Genomic DNA, 14,265 nt, shown 5'->3' on the forward strand with positions numbered 1-14,265 from the left:
ACACTATCCTACACACACTAGGGACAATTTAAAAATTTAACAATCCAATTAGCCTATAAACCTGTACGTCTTTGGAGTGTGGGAGGAAACTGCAACTCCCGGAGAAAACCCACACAAGTCACGGGGAGAATGCACAATTTCCGTACAGACAGCGCCTCTAGTCAAGATCAAACCAGAGTTTCTAGCACTGTAAGGCAGCAACTCTACTGCTGCACCACTGTGCCCCGCCCTCACTATTCATAATTTTATAAATTTGTTTGGCAAGATACTGAACTTAAACTGAACTGCTAATATTACATTACACTGCTAATATTTGCAAGTTCCAATGACGGATAATGTTAACTGCAATTCTTAATCCAGGTTTTTATCTTTTGTGCCTTTTAGTAGTTCATGGTGTAATTGAAAAATTTGTCAGATATTCTAAGATCAAAGTAATAGACACTGGAGCCAAAAAAACAGATAAATTTGCTTATCATAAGCGTTTTTCACAAAACTGTTTTTGATATGAGCGAGAAAGCATTTGGTAGGTGGTAATTGTTCAGAGATTCGGATCATTTGCCGTTACTTTCCAATCACAAACACTAGACCATGATGTTACCTGACTGATCATCTGCATTGCGTTTGCACAGTAAATGACTGGAACAGCCAAAAGATAATGGCGCAACAATGTCACCATTACGTCTGGTACCTTATGGACATTGTGTCCAATGCACTACTTCCTTCATCAAGGAACACACATCAGTAAACATTTGAGAAGAAAATGAAGAAAGGGGGAGATATTAGAACAATGGGAATATTAAGGATTTTTAAAATAACAAACATATGAAAACTTTATAACAATGCTGTTTTTAATTATTTTACAACTGGTTTTGAAAATTTATTGGCAGTGTAGGTATATTGTACATACAAATGAAGTGCAGAATCAGCTGCATTATCATAAACTGTGGTACCTCCCAAAGGAACATAAGAATTACTACATAAAAAGACAGTGGCCCATTTAGTTTTTCTACTATACTATTTGTTGTACCATTATCATGGAGTGAAAACAGCAAATGCAAGAAACCCTCAGGATGGGTCGAATGGAAAGAGAAACAGTTAACCTTCAGGTCCTGGACCCTTCAGGACTTGAAGACAAGTTCAGCCTGAAGGAGGAATGAATGAGTGTTAGTTTAGGGGAATTGGCTAGCCTTCTGTTCAAGGAAGAATCTGAGGGCACTTAGAAGCTGCAGTTATGGGCTGGAGGTATGTAGAGGTTATCTACTGTGGTGAAGATGAACCAGTTAGGACAGTCAAGGGAAATGGAAACTTAAAGGTGAGAGGGATTGGACAGGAGGGCACTTGAAGCATCATGGATGTAATTGGGCAGGTGGCGCAGCGGTAGAGTTGCTGCCTTACAGAGCCAGAGACCCGGGTGCCATCCTGACTACGGGTGCTTGTCTGTACGGAGTTGGTACGTTCTCCCCGTGACCTGCGTGGGTTTTCTCCGGGATCTTCAGTTTCATCCCGCACATCAAAGACGTACAGGTTTGTGGTTAATTGATTTGGTATAATTTTAAATTGTCCTTGGTGTGTGCGTAGGATAGTGTTAGTGTGCAGGGATCGCTGGTTGGTGCGGACTCGGCGGGCTGAAGGGTCTGGATCTCTAAACTAAAACTAAATCGGATGGGACTGGACATGGGGAGAAAGGATGGAGCCATGGGAGGAAGAAATTAGTTCATTAGATCATAACTAGGCTGAATCAGCGAATCTTGAGCAGAAAGTAAATGCACGTTGCATGAAGCACTTCCAAGGAAACGCGATATGTTAATCTGGGACATAATGCCCTTATGTCTTGGTGGGATCCAGATCCGGAGTGAGATATGAGGATGTGTCTGAGAGCAGATGTTTGGCCTCTGCACGATAAAGGTCAGTTCACCAGACCACACCAGTGCCAGCCTTGTCGGCTGCTTTGATAACAAAGTTCTCCATTGAACAAAGCAAGTTTAGAGAGTTGTGGGTTAGGAAAGAACATAAACAAGGAAATCTGGAGGGCTAAAACGGACATGAAGTGTCGCCAGCATGTGGGATTGTTAAATCCCAAAGCATATTATAGCTATGTTGAAAAAAGAGCGGGTAGCTAGGGAAGGGCTATGTCCACTCTAGAACTAAGTGGGAATTTATACCTGGAGCCAGAGAAAGTGGGTGAGATCTTAATTGAGTACATTACTTTGGCATTGACCACGGAGAAGGATGTGGATGATGGTGAGATCAGGGAGGGAAATGCCTGTATTAAGGAGGCAAAGTCATTGGACCTCTTGAAAAACATGAATGGGAATAAGTCTCCAGGACCCGATGAAATCTATCCTAGGATCCAAAGATCCTGAGGCAGCACAGGATAATGTTGGGACTTTTGAGAGAGCGCATTCACCAAGATACTATCTGGATTTGATAGGATTAACTGTAAGGAGAGGTTGGACAAACTTGACGGCTGAGGGGCAACTTGATAAAAGTATCTAAAATTGTGAGAGGTATCGATAGGAGAGATGGTTGGGGTCTTTTAACCAGGGTGGAAATGTCACGGGCATAGGGAGAACGGGGAAAGTTTAAAGCAGATTTGTGAGGCTCGGTTATTTACACAAAGTAGGGCAAGTGCCTGGACCGTGCTGCCTCGGGGCTTGGTAGAAGCAGATATGGTAGCACCATTTAAGAGGCATTTACACAGACGCATGAACATGCAGGGAATAGATAGATACAGGCCATGTGCAGGCAGCTGGGAAGAGTGAAATTGGCATCATGGTCGATGCAGACCTGGTGGGCGGAAGGGCCAGTTCCGGTTCTATACTGTTCTATGTAAGAGTAGGTAAAGGAGGTGAAAAAAATCAGTCATTTGATTTTCAATAATCTTGGAATTATTGAGTAATCAGAGTGAGTAAGCACCATGACTTGGTTGGTTATCATGGTGCTTGCCTGCTCTATTTGGCACGCAAGGTACAAAGTCCAGTGTGACACTTCTTTCCTTTTGACTTGCACCTCCCACCCTAACCTTTATACTTGCCCTGTCCATTGCCAGGATTCTCCAAGAAATGACGAGCATGATGTTTAGCATAGGCTTCTGTTTTCTGTTTCATTTTAACTTGTGTTATTTAAACTATTTGATCAAAGAAAAGTAGGTAGTTCAAGGGACAAAAAACAAAATCATGCGTTGGTAGAGGGCAATGCCAAATTAAAAGGCTTGCAAATGTAATAATGAGGATCGTAATAAGCCTTAGGAAAAATACAACTTGAGGCAACACAGAGCACATGAGCTTTTGATTCAAGATACTTGTCAAGTAACTCATTTTTAAAGGACAAAGGGAGGCGATGTAAACTAAATTGGTTGCAGGGTGACTTGGACAGGTTGTGTGAGTGGGCGGATGCATGGCAGATGCAGTTTAATGTGGATAAGTGTGAGGTTATCCACTTTGGTGGTAAGAATAGGAAGGCAGAGTATTATCTGAATGGTGTCAAGTTAGGAACAGGGGACGTACAACGAGATCTGGGTGTCCCAGTGCATCAGTCACTGAAAGGAAGCATGCAGGTACAGCAGGCAATGAAGAAAGCCAATGGAATGTTGGCCTTCATAACAAGAGGAGTTGAGTATAGGAGCAAAGAGGTCCTTCTGCAGTTGTACAGGGCCCTAGTGAGACCACACCTGGAGTACTGTGTGCAGTTTTGGTCTCCAAATTTGAGGAAGGATGTTCTTGCTATTGAGGGCGTGCAGTGTAGGTTCACTAGGTTAATTCCCGGAATGGCGGGACTGTCATATGTTGAAAGACTGGAGCGACTAGGCTTGTACACACTGGAATTTAGAAGGATGAGAGGAGATCTTATCGAAACGTATAAGATTATTAAGGGGTTGGACACATTAGAGGCAGGAAACATGTTCCCAATGTTGGGGGAGTCCAGAACAAGGGGTCACAGTTTAAGAATAAGGGGTAGGCCATTTAGAACTGAGATGAGGAAAAACTTTTTCAGTCAGAGAGTTGTGAATCTGTGGAATTCTCTGCCTCAAAAGACAGTGGAGGCCAATTCTCTGGATGCATTCAAGAGAGAGCTAGATAGAGCTCTTAAGGATAGCGGAGTCAGGGGGTATGGGGAGAATGCAGGAACGGGGTACTGATTGAGAATGATCAGCCATGACCACATTGAGTGGCGGTGCTGGCTCGAAGGGCCGAATGGCCTCCTCCTGCGTCTATTGTCTAAATAGTTAACTTCAGGAACAGAAAGACTTCAGCATTTGCATGTACAAGTTCTCGAGGGTGAACTGAACAACCTGAAGACTACTAAAACCAACACAGAAACCTTGATTTTATTAATAGAGGCCAAGTACAAAGTCAAGAATGTTAAATCTCCATACACTGCTGGTTTTCCCTCAGCAGATACATTGTGGGTGATTCAAGGTACCATAGAGAATTAGCTGCAATCAAGGATGTCATGGCCTCAGAGCTCATAAAAGATGGACCAGGATAATATCAGGTACCAAATACTTCAATCGCAGCAAGATTACTGGAACTGGGGTGGTTCTTTTTGGATGTCAGCAGGTTATAGAGCAATTTGGAAAAATATTAATATTTTTGAAGGCTTTCAATGGAGTGAGTGAGAAGGAATAGTTTCAAATGGCAGTCGAGTCACGAACCAAATAGGACAGATTTGAGATACTTGGCAGGAAAACTAAAGGTGATGCACAAAAACATTCTCGTAAAATAATTCAATCTAGAATGCAATTCCTGAACAGATAAACAAGGCAGATGTAATATTAACATTCAAAATGAGTTGCATAAATACTTGTAGAGTGTGCGTTCTCTTGGCTCTGTGAAAAGAACATGGAGCTGTGAAAAGAGGCTGGAATTAATTGGGTAACTGTTTCAAAGAACAGGCTGAATTTGCCTGCAATGATTCAATGACTTTTTTTCTACGCTATAATTGTACTATGTAGTATCTTGAGATAAACATTTCATTTTGGGGGACAGGGATTTTATTAAGATTCCTTCTCTTCAGACCTGGATAGTCTTCAAAATTCCTACATGAACATGGATAAGAAGCAGCGGTTGTGACAAATTAAAAACATAAGGAGCTACTTTGTCTACTATCCAATTGACTTGTTTTCTCATCAGTTGGATCTATGTTCAGAGATATTGTTGTGCATGTAGTAGTTCTAGTTTGAAAATTTTGAGACTTATGTAAGATATGCACTTCATACTGCTGTTGGTTTACGAATTAAATATTTGCTACACTTATAATAATTGCTCAATTTCTTTCTTGGGACATCAATGCTCATGTCCATGATAAATATTGTGTACCCGTTTTTATAGTTTACTAGACCAAGCAGACCCGTTGGGCCCAAACCTCTCCTGCATTAGTGCAGCACCCTCTCCCTCCTCTCCCCCCCCTCCCCCTCCCCTTCCCTTTCCCCTTCCCCCTCCCCCCTTGCCCCTTCCCCTCCCCCCTTCCCCCTCCCCTTCCCCCCTCCCCTTCCCCCTCCCCTTCCCCCTCCCTTTCCCCCCTCCACTTCCCCCCCTCCCCTTCCCCCCCTCCCCTTTCCCCCTCCCCTCCCCATCCCCCCTCCACTCCCCACTCCCTCCCTCCTTCCCTCCCACTTCCTTCTCCCCTCCCCTCCCCCCCACTTCATCCCCTTCAACCCTCCTTATCTTTCCCTCCATCCCCCTCCCCCCCCCCCCCCCCCCCCCCGCCTCCATAGGAGATAGATTTTAACTTTAAAAATATAACATCAATTTCAATGAAACTTCTTCCACTAGCACCAAAGGGACCGAAGGTGAGTAAGGTGGGCCTAAAATTGTTGTGCTATTGTATACCGTTTTGGCTGCAGTTCAGGAACAAACAAACAAACAAACGAGTTTTAGTATATAGATTTAGTATAGTCACCTTGCTTTCTGCCTCTGCAATTGTGGACTTCCTTACCTTTTAATCTTTATCTTAATAATAATAATAATAATAATACATTACATTTATATAGCGCTTTTCATATACTCAAAGACGCTTTACAGGGATTTAGAGAACATAGGGAAGTGAATAAATAGATAAATAAGTAAACGAACAGAGAAAGGAGACAGAGGGTGGGGTGACCTTCAGTGGTTGAAGCCAGTACTGAATAGGTGAGACTTCAGTGATGTTTTGAATGTGGTGAGTGTGGAGGAGTCTCTGACGGTTTGAGGTAGTGAGTTCCATAGGGTGGGAGCAGCGATGGAGAAAGCCCTGTCCCCCCAGGATCTGAGTTTGGTCCGGATGTGGGGGGATAGGAGATTGGCAGCAGCAGAGCGGAGGGTGCAGGTGGGAGTGTGCCTGTGGAGGAGGTCGGTCAGGTAGGATGGGGCCAGGTTATGGAGGGCTTTGTAGGTCATGAGGAGGATTTTGTACTGGATTCTCTGGGGGATGGGGAGCCAGTGGAGTTTGTAAAGGACGGGGGTGATATGGTCACGGATCGGGGTGTGGGTGAGTAGACGGGCAGCGGAGTTTTGAATGTATTGAAGTTTACTGATGAACAGTCATTATGGTGTCAAGTTACGTTTTTGAACACTGCATACTTAACAAGAAACAACCATTGACTTAGAATGTGTTTTATTCTACCGAATTGTGTTCTGGGCTACCCAAAAATTCTTCCTCCCCGTAGAAATCTTTGTGCCCTTGCCGTAATGATGGGCTGAATTTAATTTAAGAGTGGAGAAAAATGATGGGATTTAAGCATTGAACCATGTCGACCAAGTTGACTTTCTGACATTCAAGTTGACATTCACAAAATGCTGGAGTAACTCAGCAGGTCAGGCAGCATCTCGGGAGAGAAGGAATGGGTGGCGTTTCGGGTCGAGACCCTTCTTCAGACTGATGCAGCCCTATCCCCCCTGACCTCCCCCTTTCAGACACCGAACGGTCTGTCCTCAGCAGAGGCCTCACCTTTGTTCCCCTCTGCCCTCACATCAACGAGTTCCGGGTCCGCCACGATGTGGAGCTCTTCTTCCGCTGCCTCCGCCTCCGAGCCTTTTTCCATGGGAAGGAATCCTCACCCCCCACTTCTCCCGTCTCCAACGGACCCCCCCCTCATGGACCCCCCCCGGTTGGCCAACTACACTCACTAGAACTTAAAAAAACAGACTACAAATTGGCTTTCTGTATCCTCTCTATAGTTGTGGCTGTACCAGCATGACTTCCTAACTCCTGTACTCGGCACGCTGACTGATGAAAGCCAGAGTGGATTGAATGAATGGATGAATTAATACTTTATTGTCACATGTGATAAGTCACAGTGAAATTCTTTCCTTGAATATCCAAGGTATGCAAATAGTCGCCGCATAAGGGCGCTGACAAGGTTACAGGGTATACACAGTATCCGCGCCATGTCCCCCTTTGTTCCCCCCCCTCCCTCCCTCACGGTGGTCTCCCCCACGCCGGGTCCTCCATTGTTCTTCCCCCCTCCCTCACACGGTCCCCCCACGTTGGAACCTCCTTTGCTCCTTCCGAATCCCTCCTATTCTCATTATAGGTTAGCAGACCTCCCAACCCTTACGAATTTGGCGGAAAGTTTCTGCTTTCTTATTTCATTTCTGCCATTCCGATTTTGCCTCACATTTTTCCGCAAAACAGTCGGTAATTTCAATCTTTCAATGCGGCCACTCGATATATGCCAAATGGTATAATATAACAGTATAACAAAACTTTATTGTCACTCGGCACAAACACCGAACGAAATTTCAGCAGTCATAAGACACAGCAAAAAAGAAAAGAACACAGAACACACGACCCCAACACAAACATCCATCACAGTGACTCCAAACACCCCCTCACTGTGATGGAGGCAACAAAACTTCCCCTCTCCTCCCCCCGCACGCACGGACAGACAGCTCGACCCCTACCGAGGCAACCGACACGCACAGCCCCCGCAAGGGGATGGAAGGCCCCGCGGCCGAGCCGCCCCGGGCACTGAAACGTCCCGCGGCCGCACCGGGCGATGTTAAGTCCAGCGGCCGAGCCGCACCGGGCACCGAAACGTCCCGCGGCCGAGCCGCACCGGACACTGAAACGTCCCGCGGCCGAGCCGCACCGGGCACCGAAACGTCCCGCGGCCGAGCCGCACCGGACACTGAAACGTCCCGCAGCCGAGCCGCGCCGGGCACTGAAACGTCCTGCGGCCGAGCCGCGCCGGCGATGTTAAGTCCCGCGGCCGAGCCGCACCGGGCACTGAAACGTCCCGCAGCCGAGCCGCACCGGGCACTGAAACGTCCCGCGGCCGAGCCGCGCCGGCGATGTTAAGTCCCGCAGCTGAGCCGCGCCAGCGATGTTAAGTCCCGCAGCCGAGCCGCACCGGGCACTGAAACGTCCCGCGGCCGAGCCGCACCGGGCACTGAAACGTCCCGCGGCCGAGCCGCACCGGGCACTGAAACGTCCCGCGGTCGAGCCGCGCCGGCGATGTTAAGTCCAGCGGCCAAGCCGCACCGGGCACTGAAACGTCCCGCGATGGAAGGCCCCGCGGGCGAGCTGCGCCCCGGGGAAGAGACCTAATAAAAGAAAGGTTTCCCCCGCCCCACCCCCCCCCCCACACACCCACCCCCCCCACACATACACAGCCAAAAACAGAAACAAAACCATCCCAACACCGACACAAACAAAAAAAAGAAAAAAAGACAAACAGACTGCCAGAGAGCCGCAGCCGTTAGGCGCAGCCAACTCCTCCCAATGGTATAGGAGTGATCGAAATTACCGACTGTTTTCGGATAGTCAATATCGATGCCTTGTATTGCAATCCATTTTAGCACGGCCACAGACTCTTCAATGAAATTAGGTAAGTGCAGTTTAAAATGAAACTCTTTCTTCATAACTTCATAATTTTATGACCATTGTTCTTTTATTCAATGCCAAGAGAATTGGGATGTGTCAGGATAAAGCAAAATAGAAAAAACAAAACAAAACAAATTTTTCTTTGTGTTGTAAAAAGTATTTCTGTTCAATAACCTTTCTATAAATAGCAGAATATACTCATGATAGGCCTGACATTGTTCATGTAGTCCAAGAACTACAGACTGTTGGAAATAATAGTTCTTTTTCACACATGAATGTAGCGCAATGCGCATTTGGCATGCATAGTTTTCACTGCTGAAAAGTTGCATTACGCGCCATATTCTGAATTTTGATGTAAAATTCTGAATTTTGGGCATCAAAATTATGAATTTGTAAAATCAAATGTTGGGAGGTCTGGGTTAGTTGTTGGCAGGGTTGGTATCAGAAACTTGAGGTGCATTGAAGCTAGAGTGAAGATGGAAAACCTTAAACTTAGTGGCCTATGTAGCAATGGTTTGTTTGTAAATTACTGATTGTGAGCACTTAATTGTACAAAGGTTAAAACTTGCATGAGGCGATGTTTCAACAGAACAAACCTCTTACCAAAACAAAACAATCTTGCTGGAAGATGCAGTAACCTTCATTCTTGATAGCAGTGGTACTTCGTATTACCGAGATTAGTCACTGAGTGCCACAGCCAATGGCTGCTTCAATCAGGGAAAACAATGAGACTCTTTCTGTTCTGTTGACTGGTGTGATTGTGGTGGTGTCTGTTGTTGGTTTTAGTAGGAGACAAGTGGAAGATAATTTGGAATGATGTAATATTCCAGTAATAGAGCCGCTTTTTTCCTGAAAGAGACAATATCTCTTTTGTTTCCTTGCATTTGTAGATTAAGCGATTTAGCCTTTGGAGGTTACTATGTCCCCATGTGAAAACAGTAGTTGATTACAACAAACGGACTGAGTGTTGTGCTGTCAAAGAGCACTGCCCTTTCACCTAATGGGATCTGCTTTGAAAGCCTTCAAAGAGAAATGAACTGAATGTCTCTTGCCAGTAATTAAGCACCATTTTCCAGTATGTAAAAATAACCAAATACATCCTTGAATAGAAATAATGAACTCTGTTCATTGCATTTACGCAGACTGGTTTCCAGGGATAGGAATTTTATAGAAAAACTAAAAAGATCAAGGGAGGACTCAAAATGCTGGAGTAACTCAGCGGGTCAGGCAGCATCTCGGGAGAGAAGGAATGGGTGACGTTTCGGGTCGATTACCAGACTGGTAAACTAGTGGAACTTAAATTTAGTTAATTATCTGGAATTTAATTGTCATTTTTTTTAAACTCCAGTTTACTTATGTCCTCAAGGAGAGGAAATCTAACATCCTTGATCAGACTGGTGTGACCACAGAAACATTATTTCCCCACCCCAACCACCCCCTCCAAAATGGCCTAGCAATCTACTTGGTTGTACCATAACTGCTGTATTGAAACAAAAGCCGAAGTCGGGATTTGCAAAGTTGTCCTGCGCCTTGTTTGCCTTCCAAAGCCACGTCTTCCTCAAAAACGTACAAAGGCTAGTGTCTAAATTGGGCGAACAGTCACGCTGTCTAGCCTGACAAGGTCAATGTGTTTCCATGACAGCTCCTAATCTCTGCCATTCATGTGCTGTGAACTTCCTCCGTGCATCTCTCCCCAGTGATCAGTCAATGGTACATCACTAAACAGGCAGGCAAGAGTAGTTCTGGAAGTCTCCAGTGGTGACTCCAAATCTCATGAAGTCTTGGATCCATGCACGGTTCTAGCCATGTGCCATTTTCCCCTCTGCAAATGAATCACTGAAGAAAAAAACCCATTGCTGGAGGATCTCTGAGGGTCAGGCTGCATCAAAGGAAGGAAATGGACAAGCAACATTTCAGGTTAGAACCCTTCTTCAGACCAATGGAGTATGGAGGGAAAAGCCTGGCAAATGATAGGTGGATAGAGGTGTGGGGGGGGGGGGCTGGATCTGACACAGGCTAGCAGTGAAAAGGAGATAAAAGGGTGTTAGATAAGGAAAGAAGAGGAATGGGAGGGAAAAAGGAGGCAGGTATAAGAAATGGGGGAATCTGGGAGGGGTGGGAGATGAGCGTGAGGAGGAAGGAAAGGGATCAGGGTGAGGAGATGGTGGGAGAATCATGTGCACACTGGTTGGGGAATGACGGGGGGGCTAGAGACACTACTTGAAATTGGAGACTTCAATGTTTATGCCGTTGGGTTGTTGGCTATCAAAGTGCTGCTCATTTAGTTTCCACGTGGCCTTGCTCTGGGGAGGAGGCCAAGGACTGAACATTCAGTACGGGTAGGGAGCAACCAGGAGCTCCAGCAGGCCTTGGCAGACACAGCACTGTTCAGGGAAACAGTTGGCCTGCTCTACTTGGTGCCGCCCATGTTAAGAAGGCCTCTTCTTGAGTACCAAATGCAATAGATGAGAGACTGCTCCTGCATTTTGAATCATATATTTGGAAGACGCTCCAAAACCTGGTTAATGACAAGTAGTGAGTGAGTCAATAAAAGATGAGTCAAACCTTCAAACCCTCTCACCATTTTCCTAGCTTCACTGCACTCTAGAAATGTATTTCTTCATTCTTTCTTTCCTTCCTACCTTCCCTCACTATTCTCCCTATGTTGTTATCCACTCAGTCTGTCTCCAACAAAAGAGCCCAATTGTTCTCAAATAGTTGGCTTGCAAATTGAACTTCATATTGATTTCCTGTGCAATGCCATCCTGTATATCCTTGCACGATGAGCTGCTTGCTGGAGACGGAAGTTTTACTCCATAGTTTTCTGGAACATAATTCAGTCCAGACTTTTGTTTATGCATTTAGTAGTGTCTCTGTTGAATCCACATAGGAACAATAGACAATAAAAGTATAACTGGAATTGTCTCAGTCAAATCTACTCTTTCCTGTTTGCACAATTGCAACACTTAACAATATACATTGAACGCACCCATCCAATATTTCCCTTCTTTTTATTCCAAATTTAACATAGAGCATTTTGAAATTTAGGTTAGTTATGAAATCTCATCTTCAAATGGAATCAAATGTTTTGTAGATCATTAAATAAGTTCAAGAACCAGAATTGATAGAAGACTTAAATCTGGGAACTGTGTTGCAGCAAAGTTTAGTCACCAGAGAGAAGTATTCATTAAGCATCATAAAAACAAATCTGTTTTTTTTTTTAGAGATACAGCGCAGAAACAGGCCCTTCGGCCCACCGGGTCCGTGCCAGCGATCCCCGCACATTAACACTATCCTACACCCACTAGGGACAGTTTTTACATTTGCCCAGCCAATTAAAACCTATTGTCCCTAATGAAGGGCTGATGAAAGGTCTCGAACATTGTATCAGCTTTCCAAAAAAATCAAACAAGTTGTATTTAAGCTTTGTCCATTTTTAAATATTCGTTCACTTAATTCTTTGTCAAAAATGATGCACGTCAAGAAAGCGCTTAGTGTGACTGTGCCAACACCTCAGGAAATAGACAGATGTTGCCTGCTGTTAACATCAGGATTTCATACTGAAAGTACTTGCGAAACTGAGCTAATATTGTCATGTATGGAACTGCACCTCACCATGTGTTTTCGACGAGCAGTGTCTTGAGGAGCTACAAACTGAGTTTGGGATGGTGAGATTAAGTTGGGCAGCTTTTTATTTGACCAGCATGGCTGTGACGGGTGGATCACAGATGTGAATTTCCTATGATTTTGTTCTGTACTTGAATTGTTTGACAAATGTTGATTTGACAAATAACCAGTGGGATGGTTAAAAGGTGAACCAGTAGGTGTCTTGTATTTAAGTTTCCTGCATGCATTTGATCAACTGTTATGTGAAAGGTAAGAGTTCGTGGCACTGGGGGTAATATACTATTTTCAATCACATGTAGTGGTGCAGCCTGTGCAGGAAGGAACTGCAGAGGCTGGTTCAAATCGAAGATGGACACAAAAAGCTGGAGTAACTCAGCGGGTTAGGCAGCATCTCTGGAAAAAGGAATAGGTGACGTTTCGGGTTGAGACCCTTCTTCAGGTCTGAAGAAGCTTCTCGACCCAAAATGTCACCTCTTCATTTTCTCTAGAGATACTGCCTAACCCGCTGAGTTACTCCAGCTTTTTGTGCCTTTCTAGACTTACTGCTCCAGTGACCAGGATTTGATCCTGCTATTGGTTTATTATTGTCACATGTGCTGAAGTATAGGGAAAAGCTTTTGTTTACATGCTATCCAATTAAATCAGATCAGTTTTGGTCTCCAAATTTGAGGGATATTCTTGCTATTGAGGGCGTGCAGTGTAGGTTTACTAGGTTAATTCCCAGAATGGCGGGACTGTCATATGTTGAAAGACTGGAGCGACTAGGCTTGTATACACTGGAATTTAGAAGGATGAGAGATCTTATCGAAACGTATAAGATTATTAAGGGGTTGGACACTTTAGAGGCAGGAAACATGTTCCCAATGTTGGGGGAGTCCAGAAGAAGGGGCCACAGTTTAAGAATAAGGGGTCGGCCATTTAGAACTGAGATGAGGAAAAACTTTTTCAGTCAGAGAGTTGTGAATCTGTGGAATTCTCTGCCTCAGAAGGCAGTGGAGGCCAATTCTCTGAATGCATTCAAGAGAGAGCTAGATAGAGCTCTTAAGGATAGCGGAGTCAGGGGGTATGGGGAGAAGGCAGGAACGGGGTACTGATTGAGAATGATCAGCCATGATCACATTGAATGGCGGTGCTGGCTCGAAGGGCCGAATGGCCTCCTCCTGCACCTATTGTCTATTGTCACACTATGCACGGGGACAATCAAGTCTTACACAAGTACAGCAGTTAGTGCAGGGAGAGAAATACCAGAGTGCAGAACATAGTTTTATAGCCTTGTAGCATTATAGTTACTGGGGGAAAAGTCCAGCATCCGCAATGAGGGTTAATTGAAAGATCGGAACTACCCCTAACGTGTGGAACACCATTCAGCCTGATAATGTAGGGAAAGAAGCTGTTCCTCAGATTAATTGGTCTCTGAAAATTGCCCCCTAGATAGAACTCTTAAGGATAGCGGAGTCGGGGGGGTATGGGGAGAAGGCAGGAACGGGGTACTGATTGAGAATGATCAGCCAATGATCACATTGAATGGCGGTGCTGGCTCGAAGGGCCGAATGGCCTCCTCCTGCACCTATTGTCTACATTCGAAATAAAGAAATGCAGCCAACCGTGGATGCAGAATTCTCCTTCTAGGCGGTGATGCCTAAAATGGGGTTGATCTATCAGACAAGTTGGCACAGTGACACAGTTGGTCGAGCTGTTGCCTCACTACGCCAGAGACCCGCGTTTGATCCTGACCTCTGGTGCCTTCTGTGTTGAGTTTGCATGTACTCCCAGTGGCCATGTGCGTTTCCTCCGGGTGTTCCAATTTGTCCCCACATCCCAAAGACGTGCAGA

General features: G+C 45.2%; 1 protein-coding gene across 3 annotated transcripts in view; it reads left to right on the plus strand.

Annotated features, from left to right (window-relative positions):
- The window catches only part of babam2 (BRISC and BRCA1 A complex member 2), a 168,746-nt gene that overhangs the window by 25,086 nt on the left and 129,395 nt on the right, over positions 1–14,265 (plus strand). The window lies entirely within an intron of this gene.

Source organism: Rhinoraja longicauda, chromosome 5 (assembly GCF_053455715.1).
Source record: "Rhinoraja longicauda isolate Sanriku21f chromosome 5, sRhiLon1.1, whole genome shotgun sequence".
Classification (NCBI taxonomy): domain Eukaryota; kingdom Metazoa; phylum Chordata; class Chondrichthyes; order Rajiformes; family Arhynchobatidae; genus Rhinoraja; species Rhinoraja longicauda.